This window comes from Pleuronectes platessa, chromosome 6, assembly GCF_947347685.1.
Source record: "Pleuronectes platessa chromosome 6, fPlePla1.1, whole genome shotgun sequence".
Taxonomy (NCBI): Eukaryota; Metazoa; Chordata; class Actinopteri; order Pleuronectiformes; family Pleuronectidae; genus Pleuronectes; species Pleuronectes platessa.
This window is the reverse complement of record NC_070631.1, coordinates 26,195,288-26,213,449: the sequence shown is the minus strand read 5'-3', so window position 1 is coordinate 26,213,449 and position 18,162 is coordinate 26,195,288. Positions and strand designations below refer to the sequence as shown.

Here is an 18,162-nt window from a genome sequence, read left to right as displayed (position 1 = left end):
CTGACTGTCCTTGTAGTCTGTTCCTATTCTGTTTGGTGGCCGATCCAAAGCAGAAAGCGATGCATGCGCAGAGAACAGCCTGGATGATAGCAGTGTAGAACTGGATCAACAGCTCCTGAGGCAGGTTGAATTTCCTGATCTGGTCCAGGAAGTGCATACTCTGCTGGGCCTTTTTGGTGATGGTGTCAATGTTGGAGGCCCACTTTAGGTCGTGGGAGATTGTGGATCCCAAGGAGGGATGCCCGCTGCAACATCCCCACATAGCCAGCTGCTGTTTGACGCCCCTGCACAACCTGGAGCTCTATTGATCCATTGAAGGAAAAAGCACCCCAGATCATGATGGCGCCCCCTCCACTGTGCCGCGTAGAAAACATCTCAGGTGGCATCTCCTTGTCATGCCAGTAACGTTGGAAGCCATCAGGACCATCAAGGTTACATTTTTGCTCGTCAGAGAATAAAACTTTCTTCCACCTTTGAATGTCCCATGTTTGGTGCTCCCTTGCAAAGTCTAAATGGGCAATTTTGTGGCGTTGAAGGAGACTTTGAATACGTTTTTTTTTTTTGAAGCCCTTCCTTCGCAGATGCCGTCTGATGGTTATGGGCTGCAGTCAGCACCAGTAATGGCCTTAATTTGGGACGAGGATCGTCCCGTGTCTTGACGGACAGCCATTCGGATCCTCCGGCTCAGCGCCGGTGAGATTTTTTTGGGTCTACCGCTTGATTTTTTTGTTCCATAACCCTGAGGATCTTTTAAGATATGCAAAATGACTGTCTTACTGCGTCCAACCTCAGCAGCGATGGCACGTTGTGAGAGGCCTTGTTTATGCAGTTCAACAATCCTACCACGTTCAAAGACGGTGAGCTTTTTTGCCTTTGCCATCAAGAGATCTTCACAGTGTGATTACTTGACAGGAAAGGACATGGAATCCAAATTTTTGCACAGATTTTGGCTTTTAAAGGCTGTGGTCTTAAACTTTTGATCAGCTGATGAACAGCCTATTTGAGTTAAATTGTTGTTTTCAATAAATTGCCTGCTCACAACTTTTGGTCTCTTGTTCCCATTTCTTCTTTTTGCATTTTGAAGCTCTACTTAGAACCTTCCTAAGATCCAACAGTGCAAAATGCAAATTCATGCAATTTTTTAACTGGTCTTAAGATTTTGATCAGGAGTGTATGTGTCTGCAGCAATCCTGAGCTGGTCCCGTTAATGATTCGATTGCTCGATGTCGTGGTTCAATGGTGTAATGGTCAGCACTCTGGACTTTGAATCCAGTGATCCGAGTTCAAGTCTCGGTTGAACCTCAAGTTAGTTCTCATGAAATATGGAGGATGAACATCTGGCAGAAGCTCTCTGTCCTGTACTATGAAGCAGCATTTGCGCTGATCAGCTTTAATTCCTGTTAAATTAGGGGTTTCTCCTCCTACAGAACTCATTCACTTCTTAACAAGGGAAATCACAATAGTAACTTATGCTGAACGGCTGACCTGCCCTTGAGCCGGTTGAATTGGAGATGAACGATCAACCAGTATAAAAGCACCGCCCTCTGACCAATCAATTCCTTCGAAACATGACATCACAGTTCTTAGAGGATCCTATGGAGCAAAAAAAAAAAGAAAAGCTCTCGATTCTTGTTGAGCTCTTCGACTGTGTGGTCTACGCGAATTCGTCCTGAACTGTTTTTCGTTCTTTTAGTTTTTTTAAGTTTTGCGTCTCTGTCATGTTTTAGAAACATTTAAACCACAACCACTCACTTGCGGTTTATCTTCCAGTTAATCCCCTACTTTTTTCTCACATAGGCTCGATCGGACATAATCTGGAGTTTTTACTCGGGGGGGCGCAGGCAGGAGAGACACAGTAGAAAGTCCAGAGCCTCTGAGTTGGCATTTGTGTTCTCACGTAGAGCCCCTTCCGGAGAATGTCAGGAGATTATGCAAAGTTCCGTGCATCTTGAAGCCTTGAGTAGTTTTTCCAAGTGTTCAGGCGACGGTAAGCAAACATAGCGCGCTTCAACACCTGGTTAAAATCTGAAGAAATCGATAGCCTTTTGATAAAACATGGTCAGGATGGCCGAGCGGTCTAAGGCGCTGCGTTCAAGCTGGGGAACAATAGTCCGTCAAAGAAGGGGAAGAAAGGGGAAGGAAGGGGGAAGGAAGGGGAAGAAGAAAAAAGAGGAGAAAAGGGAGGAAAAAGGGAAAGAAGGAAAAGGAAAGGAGCGATGTGAAGTTTTGTATACATTTCTATTAGATAAATGTATTTCTAGCTGCCTAGACACAAATATAACACTTTTGATGTTTTTGGACATTGCCTGAGTGGGACTCGAACCCTGGACTCCGGGAATGCAAAGGTGCGTGCTCATTCCTCATAAGATTAAGAATTTCCTCCTATTTTTCTACACATTATATTGTTAGGAGAAAAGTTCCTTGTGTAATAACCCCTACCTGCACTACCTCCCACTCCACAGGACTCATCACATGACAGGAGTGGAGGATCGTTCCATTCCGGTCATTCATTAGGACATTTCTTCTACTGTACATCAGAGACCATGTCCCATATCAACTTGTAAATCACATACCATGTTTCTGTTATTGAATGTGCTTCATCATTATAAGAATCACCATTAATATTCTTATTGAGGTTGTTGTTGTGCTGCTAACTGTCATTAAAAACACCCACTCATATATTGCTGTAAACCAGTTTTATGTGTTCATAGAAATAAGAATTATAGAAACATTGAATTTACACAGACAGATAAAAACAGGGCATATGGAAAAGACAGATAAAAACAGGGCATTGGAAAAGACAGATAAAAACAGGGCATATGGAACTGACGAACGCAGTAGTACCCAGAATTAAGTACAAACATTTAAAAAAACTATTTACAATAAAACTATTATTTACAAATATGAACTATTTACATATTTTTCCTCATTTCCTCCAACCATTGGTCTTTCGTTAAGGCTTCAAACTGAGGGCAATACACCTTTCCATGGTACTGGCTGTGTCCAGTGACAGAAGTGCGGAACTGGCCACACTTTTTGCAAGTGTTGCCGGTCACTGTTCGCCTATATGGCCTTTTAGGGGTGGGGCCAGCTTCCACTGTGCTGGTAGGCGCACTGGTTTGAGGAAAGCTGCCTACTGGCAAAGGAAAGACCACCTGAACCAGTCCGGATGGTGTGAAGATGTGAGGTGTAATGATGGGTCCTGGTGCTGGGGCTGGTGGGGTGGCATATAACTGTCTCTTCACTGGTTCCTTTGGCCTTATGTTGACTGGGAGCTGACCAGATCCCGTCTGCCTCTGTTTGGCCTGACCTGCTGTACTCTGCGGCAGCCGGTATTGATGTTCGTTCCGGGCCGGCGTGGGTGCAGCAGGGAGCACTCTTGCCCCCTGAAGAGGCTCATCGGATTCTGCCAGGGCTGGAGGCAATGCAGTGCCCTGGAGCAGCACAGAGAGCTCCTGTTTCCTCTGGCGGTTATTATGCCACTGGATGAGCGTGCTCTGATTCACCTCCACCAGCTGAATTTCCGAACCCTGCATCACCCGGCAGTTGCCGACAACAAGCTGCCTTATCTTGCGGTAATCCCTCAAAATTAAGGACCACCGAGAAGTAGCCTTCTTACCCTTTTTTGTCGGGCTTTGGTGAATATTGCACAGTCTGATGAAGATGGTTTCCACCAACCGGCAGCAGTCAGGCCACTGGGCAGGTGTGCTACTCGCACCTAACATGCAGCGGGTGGTACTCTCCACACCAGGGGTTTTTGAGGGCTTCTTTGGTGTTCTGAAGCGTCCACTCAAAAGTCTCTCCTGATGTCGTGCGGCATAAACCACCCGCTGCTTGTCACGTGGATTCAGATTGTCCCAAAGTGACACTATCCTACTCGCCTGTTGGTTGCTGAGACACAGTGACGTCTGATCCCGAAGCTCCACCAAATACTCAGCAAGACTGTCCACGTGCTGGTATCCGGGGAGATTTTGTTCATCAACAGCCTGTAAAAAAGATTCAACAGTTTATAGGATGTAAAAATTTCACTCACAATACTTTGTTTGTTTATTGATAAAATATGTTAACATGTGTAATCAAAAATAGTGAAGAAGCATGCTCATATCTACAAACATATTCTAAAACGAACACAGCTAGACTTACCATGTCTTCATCTTCAGCGTGAATATCATCTTGATTTTCAGAGGATGAACCAGAGGCTTCAGTGTAAAGACCCACAGATGATGAGCGAGGTGGCAGGGTGGATGTGCCAGGAGCCAGGGTGGATGTGCCAGTAACCAGGGACGGAAGACTAGATGAAATGGCAGAGGGATCAGAAGTCTGAGGGGCTGAAGCCTGAGGAACCCCAAGGTTCAACACAGTGGGATCTTCAAATATGTCAGCAAAGCCCTCGTCTTGCTCCGTGTCGTCCTCCACGTCATGCTGTTCTATCAGGGTTACAGCCTCCTCTGAATCAGGGTGCATATCCTGCAGTGCCTGACCAGTCTGCCGGAACAGATATTGCATCCCTATGAGCTCTCCTGAAACAACAGAATTAAATTAGATTGTTTACAAAAGTTGATACAGTTAAAAAAGGGTTTAAAAATGGAGGTAAATTACCAATGTAATCACAAATGCTTACCAGTGTACCGTGAGGGTGGACAGAACTCTGGTACCACCTTCTTGCCAAACAGCTTCTGATAGTTGTTGTTGAGACCCTGAACCAGGTCACCCGAGTAGCAGCGCAAAGAAGATGGTCCAGTGGACAGTGCAGCAACCCCACGGTCGTGGTTCCATCGGTGAAGCCCTTCCAGGAGATATATCTGAAAGTTCAGACTGTTGGCACTGGTCCCTAAAAGTACACATTAAATACATATTAAATATCAAACGATGAAATATTCTTGGACTATTCAGCATATAAACTTAAATGTCTGACAGACACAAACCTGGTATGAAGCGGTTGAGGTGTAGATGAAATGACTCGAGTGATGTAGAGCCTCTGGCACATCTGTATACAGGTAACCGCACACCTCCCTTTGTGAGCTCCCCTGTCTTGATGTATAGCGCAACACCTGGTGGGTCCTGGATGCATTTGACGTGCTTTCTCTGGACACGCCAGATGTGCTCCATCCTCTCTCGGTCAAACAGGGGAACACCACTGGAGTCATTACCTCTGCTGCCCATCAGCAACCCAAGCAGCTCCTCCAGCAGGCGAATGGTGGTCTCCTCACCACGGGTCCTCCTCCGACAGTGGAGAGCCATCTCCTCCCTGGAGAGTTGTTTGTCTATGTCGCCATCAGTGAGGGAGGGCAGACCCTGGGACCGAAGCTGCTGCCTTTTTGCCTCTCGCAACAAAGCTAAATCAGCTGCATCCCACTCAAATATGCTCGCTGAAAGGCGAGACATAAATCCTGGATACAGCTGATGAGCATCTGTTGTGCATTCCAGGGCAAGTCTGTGCATGAAGTGCCAGATATCAAGCCTTACAATAATGTCCGGCCACCCACTGAATCTGGCCTTCAGCTTGGTCTCTCCTGCCTCGGTGCAGCAGCCACAGTCCACATATAATGCAACAGGGGGATCCACACCAGCCAGCTGGTACCTCTTCACCAAGCCCGCTGCCATCAAGTCCAGGCCAGCTCCCTCCTGAGCGGTCATGACACTGATGAGTACCTGACCGTACTCATTACCCACAGAGGTCAGCCAGTGGGCTGTCCCTTTGGCTGCTCCAGCGAGCTTCTTGGTGATCTGAAGCACAAAAAATGTAGAGGACCTCTGTGAACATGATTCAGAAATACAGGCAGTAGTTAATAATATATCTATAAGGCTATACAACTACCTCTGCTCCTAGTAAAACTACATGCACCCTCACTATGGACTGTCATTTTAACACTTCTCAACGGTGCAAAATTCACTGTACTATATTTCTATATCCTTCTTTATATCCCTCACCCTAGTACTACATGCTACTTATTTTTATTTCTTTCTGCTGCTGTAACATTCTAAATTTCCCCATTGAGGGACTAATCAATTACTTATTAATCTTAATATAATCAGCAGATTTGAAAGAAAAAGATTATTTTACCTTTCTGGTGGAATCCATCTTGAGGACTGTGCCACATGTGGAGGTAATCCTGGCCATGATGTCATCCACCCTCGTCAAAATGTCCTGGCAGTAAACAGACAGGAGCCACTTACAGCTCGGCACAACAGCAGGCTCTGGAGCCTCGGGAAACGACAGGGGCAGCAGTGCGGGTCGCTCGCTGAAGTCCACAAACTCGTCGGTGTACATCAATGCGCGACTCATCCACTCCTCTGTGTGGTTCTCCTTCAGCTTCTTTAAAAGCTGCGTTGGGCTGTTACCAAGGCTTCTCTCCCGCAGTTTTCGGATCACCCGGATGTCACATGCAAACCTTGATCATAGACAGATATATCAGTAATTGTATTTTATATACTGCATTTCTACTTGAAAAGGCAACAGAGTAAATTAACGGTAATCACTTTTGTGTGAGGATGACCCGGAATTGTCTCTGCTGTGCCTTGGACAGTTGTTTGAGGACAGTCTGACTCCAGGACACGTGGCTGGATCTACATTTGGTGCAGGTTAGTGTCTCTGTCACCATGTTGTACATCCTGTCCTCGTCCAGGACTCGGCGTGCCCTCTTGTGCAGACCCGCTCCTGTTAGCTGGTGCCCTCCACAGGCAAGGTTTGGACAGACCACCTTCACCTTCCACAGCTTGTAAGGCATCCAGACCAGAAGTGGATGGGCAAAAAAGCGGTCTGGACCCGGAGCCTGATGGTAAAGGCCACTAGGCTGTGATGGAAAGTGCCAGAGCCTCAGATTCTCTTTAAGCACTAGTTTTCCTCTTGGCCCCATCTTGAACAGAGACTTCACAATCCATTTATGGTCCACAGGAGGCAAGCCTTCTGACCACAAACGGGGCAGCTGTGTTTCAGTCTCTGTCCTGGAGTCAGCGGTCTGTGCAATAACAAAAAAATGGATCAACATATTTTATTATGATGAAAGACGCTGCTTATGCTCAACAGTATGAAATGAAATGTTAAATAACTCACTGACACAGAGGCACACACTGCTGTGGTGCTGAGGACAGGCACCGAAGCCTGAGCATGTGTCTGAGGGTCTGGAGCCTGTAAATACACAGCAAGGAAGATACATTGACAACACAATCGAAACTTAAGGTATTAGTTCAAACAGCCGCGCTACATGAAACAATAATATTGAGGCTTCAAATTTTATTTTAGACTTGAATGGTTTTTAATACTGTTAATAGTCTTGGGAAAACCTATACTTAAAATACTTACTAAGATAGCAATGCTGGCCGGAGAAGTTGTGGGGAGGTTGGTGGCTTGGGTCTGTAAAGCATTCAGTCTAAGTGAGTTGTCTTAAAAACACAATGTAAAGAGGTGCAATTTGATCTTTATTTACCTGTGTTACTCTCCTGCTAGCACTAAGATTTGGCTTTGCAGCCGTGACGTGGGAGCCACCAAATCTAGGCTTTGTAAACTGAAAGGCAATAGAGCAAAAGGCTGTGTCACGAGAGGGTTATATTGTAAACAATCATTCAGTGAATGTTAATTAATCTCTGAATACCATTGACAAATTCAACAGGGGTCGCTGCTTTGGGACTGCACTGCCTGCTGTACTTTGTTTCTGCCCCACAGTGCCTGGGAGGACAGGAGCCACTGCTACTGCCTGTTGCACCACTGTGCCTGGAAGGGTGGGAGCCACTGCTACTGCCTGTCGCTCCACTGTGCCTGGAAGGACAGGAGCCACTGCTACTGCCTGTTGCCCTGTGGGACCCTGGGTAGTACTTGCTGTGGTTGGCTGTTGTGTCATGAGTACATACATTAGTGTTGTGTATATATATATACATATATATATATATATGTATATATATATTACTTATATTGAAAAGGATTACCTTCTGAGTGTGGAATCCACATGTACAATGTCTCACATGACCAAACAAAGACTGATGTGAATGTCCCATCTTTGGACATTTCTCAATCTAAAAATAATAGATGTACATTTTAATTAAGTACATACAACTTAAGTTACTGCTTTTTATGTATAACATTCATTGTGATAGTATATAACCATGCAAATTAGGGTAATTTATGTACATATACCATTTGATAAAGCTGGTACCACTTCTTCTGCCTGGGAGCTGGCCTGTTTCCCTCCCCTGCAGGCCAGGACCCAGTGTTGGCAAACTTCCTCAGCCGTGACATCCACTCTGAGTCTGCCATTCCCTTATGTGATTTCGAAGATGTTGCCTTTGGTGACAGAAATGCATGAACTTTTAAAGTACATTTTAAATTGTAAGTACATGAAAAAGCCAGACCATCAGTCTTGTAATATTGTAATAATCCTATGAAAAACTCAGTTGTGGCATAAGGGTATTATGACAGATGAAAACTAAAGCATGTTATAGAAAGTAGCTAATTACATGTTTATGAGAACATGACATATACATATATATATATATATATATATATATATATATATATATATCTTATTACAATAGCAAACAATGGCAGCAGATAAAAGGTGAAATAATGGTGAAAGTGTTTGTAAGAAAACTAAATACACGTATATGACAACATTAGGTGACAGGAGGAATTACTCTTATATGTGTAGTTATGTCATACTCCAAGATGTTGCCTTTGGTGACAGAAATGCATGAACTTTTAAAATACATTTTAAATTGTAAGTACATGAAAAAGCCAGACCATCAGTCTTGTAATATTGTAATAATCCTATGGAAAACTCAGATGTGGCATAAGGGTATTATGACAGATGAAAACTAAAGCATGTTATAGAAGGTAGCTAAATACATGTTTATGAGAACATGACATATACATATATATATATCCTATTACAATAGCAACAATGGCAGAGAATAAAAAGAGAAAAAACGGTGAAAGTGTTTGTAAGAAAACTAAATACACGTATATGACAACATTAGGTGACAGGAGGAATTACTCTTATATGTATAGTTATGTCATACCCCTGTATTAAATGTGTAAGTGCTGAGAGCAAACTGTATTCATACTGTAACTCCCCAAACCCCAGATTAACCACCCCACCCCCACCCCTCGGTCGACACAAGAAAAAGAAAGCCAGTTTATAACGTGGAAAACGAAAATAACGTCAATGACAACATGACAACAGGGGAAATTATTTCTATGTTACTACGTTAACCCTAGAGCCAACTTAAATAAATAACATTAACAAATATCCGTCCATGACAACCGGCGAAATCGCCGTCAGATAACAGAGTTTATTTTAACGCATTTAGCTAAATACGTGGATATGACAACTTAACAAGACAGGTGGAAGAACTGCTTTACTTAAGGGCAAGTCATGCAACTCTATTCGATGTGTAAATTCTTACCATTTTGAAGTGTAACTTAGTAGTTTCGAATGAATGACTTAGCTTTAGCGTCGGACCGTGCTCAAGCTAGCGTAGCGTAAACTCCGGCGCGGGTCCCCTCAGGTCGCCCGCTCCTCTGGGACCGCCCCCTGCTTGCCCCCTCCCGGAGGCATCCGCGCCCACATCAGCTGTCTCAAACATTTCAACATTTAAGCCTTGTGATTGGTCAAATGTTTGAAATGTTCGAGCGAAGGGAACATTTCGCCGCTGCGATTGGCCGCTGAATGTTGAGGACGCCGACCTGATTGGCTGTCAGGTCAGATCTTCCTCAACATTTCATACATTTCCCCGGACGATCCGACGGCTGCTGGCGTTCAGGTCGCAGTCTCCTCTGGAGGCGTGGGTTCGAATCCCACTTCTGACATTGTGCTTTTAATTTGGGCAGAGCCAACGTAATGGGCAGGATCTCCAAAAACAATGACATGTTTCTCCACATCAGGGAAGATGGCGAAAAACCTTGAGAGCCTAAATTTGAACTAAATCAAAGGTCATCTATTAATGGGTAATAAGTCACGTCTTTGCTGAACAGAGTCATCAAGTGCCGAGGGACTTGACAACTGTGGGTCTCTCTCAAAATCAGGTCCCACCGAGATTTGAACTCGGATCGCTGGATTCAGAGTCCAGAGTGCTGACCATTACACCATGGAACCACTACTCATCTCATTAACACCAATGTTGTCAAGCATTTTTTCCTGACTTTATACAAGAGCTTGATCTTGTGTTTGATAGCAAGATTTAATGACTTGACATCCTGATTTGGTCAGAACCTGTTTGGTGGCCGATCCAAAGCAGAAAGCGATGCATGCGCGCGCAGAGAACAGCCTGGATGATAGCAGTGTAGAACTGGATCAACAGCTCCTGAGGCAGGTTGAATTTCCTGATCTGGTCCAGGAAGTGCATACTCTGCTGGGCCTTTTTGGTGATGGTGTCAATGTTGGAGGCCCACTTTAGGTCGTGGGAGATTGTGGATCCCAAAAATCGGAAGGTCTCCACAGCAGTCACATTGTGCTGTTGAGTATAGTGACTGGCAGCAGTGTTGACGGGCTCCTCCTAAAGTCCACTATCATCTCCACAGTTTTGAGCTTGTTCAGCTTCAGGTGGTTCTCACTACACCAAAAGGCCAGCTGTTTCACCTCCCGTCTGTACGCAGACTCATCACCGTCCCTGATGAGGCCGATGACCGTTGTGTCGTCTGCCAACTTCAGGAGTTTAACAAACAGCTCAACTTGTCCCCTAGTGCTTGTATTCATTTCCATTAGGTCTATGTACTTGTCTCCTGCTTACTTTTGATATAACTCATGTAGGTGGTCAAGGGCAGACCGTTTCTTTTGAGTCTTTCTTTAGATTCTGGAGGACATGCAGCAGCACGGTAAAAGGATACCTGGTCTGTAATACACTCCTGATCAAAATCTTAAGACCAGTTAAAAAATTGCATGAATTTGCATTTTGCACTGTTGAATCTTAGGAAGGTTCTAAGTAGAGTTTCAAAATGCAAAAAGAAGAAATGGGAACAAGAGCCCAAAAGTTGTGAGCAGGCAATTTATTGAAAACAACAATTTAACTGAAGTAGGCTGTTCATCAGCTGATCAAAAGTTTAAGACCACAGTTCAAAAAAAAAAGAAAAAATCCTAAAACAGAAATTAAAGTGTCAAAAACTGACTCAGTAATGAGCAGCTCCACCATTATTGTTGATCACTTCAAAAATTCGTTTTGGCATGCTTGATGCAAGTGTTTCCAAAAGGCTAGTGCGAATGTTGCGCCAAGTGGTGAAGATGGCTTCAGGAAGGGCATCCACTGTCTGGAACTGAAGTCCATTTTTGTAAACTTCCCTTGCCATCCATCCCCAAATGTTCTCAATTGGATTAAGATCAGGGGAACACGCAGGATGGTCCAAAAGACTGATGTTATTCTCCTGGAAAAAAGTCTTGGTCAGACGAGCATTGTGAATTGGAGTGTTGTCCTGCTGAAAAACCCAGTCGTTACCACACAGACGAGGGCCCTCAGTCATGAGGGATGCCCGCTGCAACATCCCCACATAGCCAGCTGCTGTTTGACGCCCCTGCACAACCTGGAGCTCCATTGTTCCATTGAAGAAAAAAGCACCCCAGATCATGATGGCGCCCCCTCCACTGTGCCGCGTAGAAAACATCTCAGGTGGCATCTCCTTGTCATGCCAGTAACGTTGGAAGCCATCAGGACCATCAAGGTTACATTTTTGCTCGTCAGAGAATAAAACTTTCTTCCACCTTTGAATGTCCCATGTTTGGTGCTCCCTTGCAAAGTCTAAATGGGCAATTTTGTGGCGTTGAAGGAGACTTTGAATACGTTTTTTTTTTTTGAAGCCCTTCCTTCGCAGATGCCGTCTGATGGTTATGGGCTGCAGTCAGCACCAGTAATGGTCTTAATTTGGGACGAGGATCGTCCCGTGTCTTGACGGACAGCCATTCGGATCCTGCGGCTCAGCGCCGGTGAGATTTTTTTGGGTCTACCGCTTGATTTTTTTGTTCCATAACCCTGAGGATCTTTTAAGATATGCAAAATGACTGTCTTACTGCGTCCAACCTCAGCAGCGATGGCACGTTGTGAGTGGCCTTGTTTATGCAGTTCAACAATCCTACCACGTTCAAAGACGGTGAGCTTTTTTGCCTTTGCCATCAAGAGATCTTCACAGTGTGATTACTTGACAGGAAAGGACATGGAATCCAAATTTTTGCACAGATTTTGGCTTTTAAAGGCTGTGGTCTTAAACTTTTGATCAGCTGATGAACAGCCTATTTGAGTTAAATTGTTGTTTTCAATAAATTGCCTGCTCACAACTTTTGGTCTCTTGTTCCCATTTCTTCTTTTTGCATTTTGAAGCTCTACTTAGAACCTTCCTAAGATCCAACAGTGCAAAATGCAAATTCATGCAATTTTTTAACTGGTCTTAAGATTTTGATCAGGAGTGTATGTGTCTGCAGCAATCCTGAGCTGGTCCCGTTAATGATTCGATTGCTCGATGTCGTGGTTCAATGGTGTAATGGTCAGCACTCTGGACTTTGAATCCAGTGATCTGAGTTCAAGTCTCGGTTGAACCTCAAGTTAGTTCTCATGAAATATGGAGGATGAACATCTGGCAGAAGCTCTCTGTCCTGTACTATGAAGCAGCATTTGCGCTGATCAGCTTTAATTCCTGTTAAATTAGGGGTTTCTCCTCCTACAGAACTCATTCACTTCTTAACAAGGGAAATCACAATAGTAACTTATGCTGAACGGCTGACCTGCCCTTGAGCCGGTTGAATTGGAGATGAACGATCAACCAGTATAAAAGCACCGCCCTCTGACCAATCAATTCCTTCGAAACATGACATCACAGTTCTTAGAGGATCCTATGGAGCAAAAAAAAAAAGAAAAGCTCTCGATTCTTGTTGAGCTCTTCGACTGTGTGGTCTACGCGAATTCGTCCTGAACTGTTTTTCGTTCTTTTAGTTTTTTTAAGTTTTGCGTCTCTGTCATGTTTTAGAAACATTTAAACCACAACCACTCACTTGCGGTTTATCTTCCAGTTAATCCCCTACTTTTTTCTCACATAGGCTCGATCGGACATAATCTGGAGTTTTTACTCGGGGGGGGGGGGGGGCGCAGGCAGGAGAGACACAGTAGAAAGTCCAGAGCCTCTGAGTTGGCATTTGTGTTCTCACGTAGAGCCCCTTCCGGAGAATGTCAGGAGATTATGCAAAGTTCCGTGCATCTTGAAGCCTTGAGTAGTTTTTCCAAGTGTTCAGGCGACGGTAAGCAAACATAGCGCGCTTCAACACCTGGTTAAAATCTGAAGAAATCGATAGCCTTTTGATAAAACATGGTCAGGATGGCCGAGCGGTCTAAGGCGCTGCGTTCAGGTCGCAGTCTCCTCTGGAGGCGTGGGTTCGAATCCCACTTCTGACATTGTGCTTTTAATTTGGGCAGAGCCAACGTAATGGGCAGGATCTCCAAAAACAATGACATGTTTCTCCACATCAGGGAAGATGGCGAAAAACCTTGAGAGCCTAAATTTGAACTAAATCAAAGGTCATCTATTAATGGGTAATAAGTCACGTCTTTGCTGAACAGAGTCATCAAGTGCCGAGGGACTTGACAACTGTGGGTCTCTCTCAAAATCAGGTCCCACCGAGATTTGAACTCGGATCGCTGGATTCAGAGTCCAGAGTGCTGACCATTACACCATGGAACCACTACTCATCTCATTAACACCAATGTTGTCAAGCATTTTTTCCTGACTTTATACAAGAGCTTGATCTTGTGTTTGATAGCAAGATTTAATGACTTGACATCCTGATTTGGTCAGAACCTGTTTGGTGGCCGATCCAAAGCAGAAAGCGATGCATGCGCGCGCAGAGAACAGCCTGGATGATAGCAGTGTAGAACTGGATCAACAGCTCCTGAGGCAGGTTGAATTTCCTGATCTGGTCCAGGAAGTGCATACTCTGCTGGGCCTTTTTGGTGATGGTGTCAATGTTGGAGGCCCACTTTAGGTCGTGGGAGATTGTGGATCCCAAAAATCGGAAGGTCTCCACAGCAGTCACATTGTGCTGTTGAGTATAGTGACTGGCAGCAGTGTTGACGGGCTCCTCCTAAAGTCCACTATCATCTCCACAGTTTTGAGCTTGTTCAGCTTCAGGTGGTTCTCACTACACCAAAAGGCCAGCTGTTTCACCTCCCGTCTGTACGCAGACTCATCACCGTCCCTGATGAGGCCGATGACCGTTGTGTCGTCTGCCAACTTCAGGAGTTTAACAAACAGCTCAACTTGTCCCCTAGTGCTTGTATTCATTTCCATTAGGTCTATGTACTTGTCTCCTGCTTACTTTTGATATAACTCATGTAGGTGGTCAAGGGCAGACCGTTTCTGTTGAGTCTTTCTTTAGATTCTGGAGGACATGCAGCAGCACGGTAAAAGGATACCTGGTCTGTAATACACTCCTGATCAAAATCTTAAGACCAGTTAAAAAATTGCATGAATTTGCATTTTGCACTGTTGAATCTTAGGAAGGTTCTAAGTAGAGTTTCAAAATGCAAAAAGAAGAAATGGGAACAAGAGCCCAAAAGTTGTGAGCAGGCAATTTATTGAAAACAACAATTTAACTGAAGTAGGCTGTTCATCAGCTGATCAAAAGTTTAAGACCACAGTTCAAAAAAAAAAGAAAAAATCCTAAAACAGAAATTAAAGTGTCAAAAACTGACTCAGTAATGAGTAGCTCCACCATTATTGTTGATCACTTCAAAAATTCGTTTTGGCATGCTTGATGCAAGTGTTTCCAAAAGGCTAGTGCGAATGTTGCGCCAAGTGGTGAAGATGGCTTCAGGAAGGGCATCCACTGTCTGGAACTGAAGTCCATTTTTGTAAACTTCCCTTGCCATCCATCCCCAAATGTTCTCAATTGGATTAAGATCAGGGGAACACGCAGGATGGTCCAAAAGACTGATGTTATTCTCCTGGAAAAAAGTCTTGGTCAGACGAGCATTGTGAATTGGAGTGTTGTCCTGCTGAAAAACCCAGTCGTTACCACACAGACGAGGGCCCTCAGTCATGAGGGATGCCCGCTGCAACATCCCCACATAGCCAGCTGCTGTTTGACGCCCCTGCACAACCTGGAGCTCCATTGTTCCATTGAAGGAAAAAGCACCCCAGATCATGATGGCGCCCCCTCCACTGTGCCGCGTAGAAAACATCTCAGGTGGCATCTCCTTGTCATGCCAGTAACGTTGGAAGCCATCAGGACCATCAAGGTTACATTTTTGCTCGTCAGAGAATAAAACTTTCTTCCACCTTTGAATGTCCCATGTTTGGTGCTCCCTTGCAAAGTCTAAATGGGCAATTTTGTGGCGTTGAAGGAGACTTTGAATACGTTTTTTTTTTTTGAAGCCCTTCCTTCGCAGATGCCGTCTGATGGTTATGGGCTGCAGTCAGCACCAGTAATGGCCTTAATTTGGGACGAGGATCGTCCCGTGTCTTGACGGACAGCCATTCGGATCCTCCGGCTCAGCGCCGGTGAGATTTTTTTGGGTCTACCGCTTGATTTTTTTGTTCCATAACCCTGAGGATCTTTTAAGATATGCAAAATGACTGTCTTACTGCGTCCAACCTCAGCAGCAATGGCACGTTGTGAGAGGCCTTGTTTATGCAGTTCAACAATCCTACCACGTTCAAAGACGGTGAGCTTTTTTGCCTTTGCCATCAAGAGATCTTCACAGTGTGATTACTTGACAGGAAAGGACATGGAATCCAAATTTTTGCACAGATTTTGGCTTTTAAAGGCTGTGGTCTTAAACTTTTGATCAGCTGATGAACAGCCTATTTGAGTTAAATTGTTGTTTTCAATAAATTGCCTGCTCACAACTTTTGGTCTCTTGTTCCCATTTCTTCTTTTTGCATTTTGAAGCTCTACTTAGAACCTTCCTAAGATCCAACAGTGCAAAATGCAAATTCATGCAATTTTTTAACTGGTCTTAAGATTTTGATCAGGAGTGTATGTGTCTGCAGCAATCCTGAGCTGGTCCCGTTAATGATTCGATTGCTCGATGTCGTGGTTCAATGGTGTAATGGTCAGCACTCTGGACTTTGAATCCAGTGATCCGAGTTCAAGTCTCGGTTGAACCTCAAGTTAGTTCTCATGAAATATGGAGGATGAACATCTGGCAGAAGGTCTCTGTCCTGTACTATGAAGCAGCATTTGCGCTGATCAGCTTTAATTCCTGTTAAATTAGGGGTTTGTCCTCCTACAGAACTCATTCACTTCTTAATAGTAACTTATGCTGAACGGCTGACCTGCCCTTGAGCCGGTTGAATTGGAGATGAACGATCAACCAGTATAAAAGCACCGCCCTCTGACCAATCAATTCCTTCGAAACATGACATCACAGTTCTTAGAGGATCCTATGGAGCAAAAAAAAAAAGAAAAGCTCTCGATTCTTGTTGAGCTCTTCGACTGTGTGGTCTACGCGAATTCGTCCTGAACTGTTTTTCGTTCTTTTAGTTTTTTTAAGTTTTGCGTCTCTGTCATGTTTTAGAAACATTTAAACCACAACCCATCACTTGCGGTTTATCTTCCAGTTAATCCCCTACTTTTTTCTCACATAGGCTCGATCGGACATAATCTGGAGTTTTTACTCGGGGGGGGGGGGGGGGCGCAGGCAGGAGAGACACAGTAGAAAGTCCAGAGCCTCTGAGTTGGCATTTGTGTTCTCACGTAGAGCCCCTTCCGGAGAATGTCAGGAGATTATGCAAAGTTCCGTGCATCTTGAAGCCTTGAGTAGTTTTTCCAAGTGTTCAGGCGACGGTAAGCAAACATAGCGCGCTTCAACACCTGGTTAAAATGTGAAGTAATCGATAGCCTTTTGATAAAACATGGTCAGGATGGCCGAGCGGTCTAAGGCGCTGCGTTCAGGTCGCAGTCTCCTCTGGAGGCGTGGGTTCGAATCCCACTTCTGACATTGTGCTTTTAATTTGGGCAGAGCCAACGTAATGGGCAGGATCTCCAAAAACAATGACATGTTTCTCCACATCAGGGAAGATGGCGAAAAACCTTGAGAGCCTAAATTTGAACTAAATCAAAGGTCATCTATTAATGGGTAATAAGTCACGTCTTTGCTGAACAGAGTCATCAAGTGCCGAGGGACTTGACAACTGTGGGTCTCTCTCAAAATCAGGTCCCACCGAGATTTGAACTCGGATCGCTGGATTCAGAGTCCAGAGTGCTGACCATTACACCATGGAACCACTACTCATCTCATTAACACCAATGTTGTCAAGCATTTTTTCCTGACTTTATACAAGAGCTTGATCTTGTGTTTGATAGCAAGATTTAATGACTTGACATCCTGATTTGGTCAGAACCTGTTTGGTGGCCGATCCAAAGCAGAAAGCGATGCATGCGCGCGCAGAGAACAGCCTGGATGATAGCAGTGTAGAACTGGATCAACAGCTCCTGAGGCAGGTTGAATTTCCTGATCTGGTCCAGGAAGTGCATACTCTGCTGGGCCTTTTTGGTGATGGTGTCAATGTTGGAGGCCCACTTTAGGTCGTGGGAGATTGTGGATCCCAAAAATCGGAAGGTCTCCACAGCAGTCACATTGTGCTGTTGAGTATAGTGACTGGCAGCAGTGTTGACGGGCTCCTCCTAAAGTCCACTATCATCTCCACAGTTTTGAGCTTGTTCAGCTTCAGGTGGTTCTCACTACACCAAAAGGCCAGCTGTTTCACCTCCCGTCTGTACGCAGACTCATCACCGTCCCTGATGAGGCCGATGACCGTTGTGTCGTCTGCCAACTTCAGGAGTTTAACAAACAGCTCAACTTGTCCCCTAGTGCTTGTATTCATTTCCATTAGGTCTATGTACTTGTCTCCTGCTTACTTTTGATATAACTCATGTAGGTGGTCAAGGGCAGACCGTTTCTGTTGAGTCTTTCTTTAGATTCTGGAGGACATGCAGCAGCACGGTAAAAGGATACCTGGTCTGTAATACACTCCTGATCAAAATCTTAAGACCAGTTAAAAAATTGCATGAATTTGCATTTTGCACTGTTGAATCTTAGGAAGGTTCTAAGTAGAGTTTCAAAATGCAAAAAGAAGAAATGGGAACAAGAGCCCAAAAGTTGTGAGCAGGCAATTTATTGAAAACAACAATTTAACTGAAGTAGGCTGTTCATCAGCTGATCAAAAGTTTAAGACCACAGTTCAAAAAAAAA

The 18,162-nt window shown here is 44.5% G+C and overlaps 1 long non-coding RNA gene and 8 other non-coding genes across 9 annotated transcripts; 5 read left to right on the top strand and 4 right to left on the bottom strand.

Moving 5' to 3' along the window:
* Nucleotides 1-1,230: 1,230 nt before the first annotated feature.
* trnaq-uug (transfer RNA glutamine (anticodon UUG)) lies at nt 1,231-1,302 on the top strand. Its single transcript has one exon. It is a non-coding gene; the product is annotated as a tRNA-Gln (tRNA).
* Nucleotides 1,303-7,721: 6,419 nt separating this feature from the next.
* LOC128441796 (uncharacterized) lies at nt 7,722-8,226 on the bottom strand. The gene is made up of 3 exons (XR_008338766.1): nt 8,132-8,226; nt 7,924-8,010; nt 7,722-7,826 (listed from the first exon to the last, which is right to left on the bottom strand). It is a non-coding gene; the product is annotated as an uncharacterized LOC128441796 (long non-coding RNA).
* Nucleotides 8,227-10,016: 1,790 nt separating this feature from the next.
* On the bottom strand, nt 10,017-10,088 carry trnaq-cug (transfer RNA glutamine (anticodon CUG)). Its single transcript has one exon. It is a non-coding gene; the product is annotated as a tRNA-Gln (tRNA).
* Nucleotides 10,089-12,443: 2,355 nt separating this feature from the next.
* trnaq-uug (transfer RNA glutamine (anticodon UUG)) lies at nt 12,444-12,515 on the top strand. Its single transcript has one exon. It is a non-coding gene; the product is annotated as a tRNA-Gln (tRNA).
* A 764-nt stretch (nt 12,516-13,279) lies between these two features.
* Nucleotides 13,280-13,362, top strand: trnal-cag (transfer RNA leucine (anticodon CAG)). The gene has a single exon. It is a non-coding gene; the product is annotated as a tRNA-Leu (tRNA).
* A 214-nt stretch (nt 13,363-13,576) lies between these two features.
* On the bottom strand, nt 13,577-13,648 carry trnaq-cug (transfer RNA glutamine (anticodon CUG)). Its single transcript has one exon. It is a non-coding gene; the product is annotated as a tRNA-Gln (tRNA).
* Nucleotides 13,649-16,003: 2,355 nt separating this feature from the next.
* Nucleotides 16,004-16,075, top strand: trnaq-uug (transfer RNA glutamine (anticodon UUG)). The gene has a single exon. It is a non-coding gene; the product is annotated as a tRNA-Gln (tRNA).
* Nucleotides 16,076-16,825: 750 nt separating this feature from the next.
* On the top strand, nt 16,826-16,908 carry trnal-cag (transfer RNA leucine (anticodon CAG)). Its single transcript has one exon. It is a non-coding gene; the product is annotated as a tRNA-Leu (tRNA).
* A 214-nt stretch (nt 16,909-17,122) lies between these two features.
* On the bottom strand, nt 17,123-17,194 carry trnaq-cug (transfer RNA glutamine (anticodon CUG)). Its single transcript has one exon. It is a non-coding gene; the product is annotated as a tRNA-Gln (tRNA).
* Between the last annotated feature and the right edge of the window lie 968 nt (nt 17,195-18,162).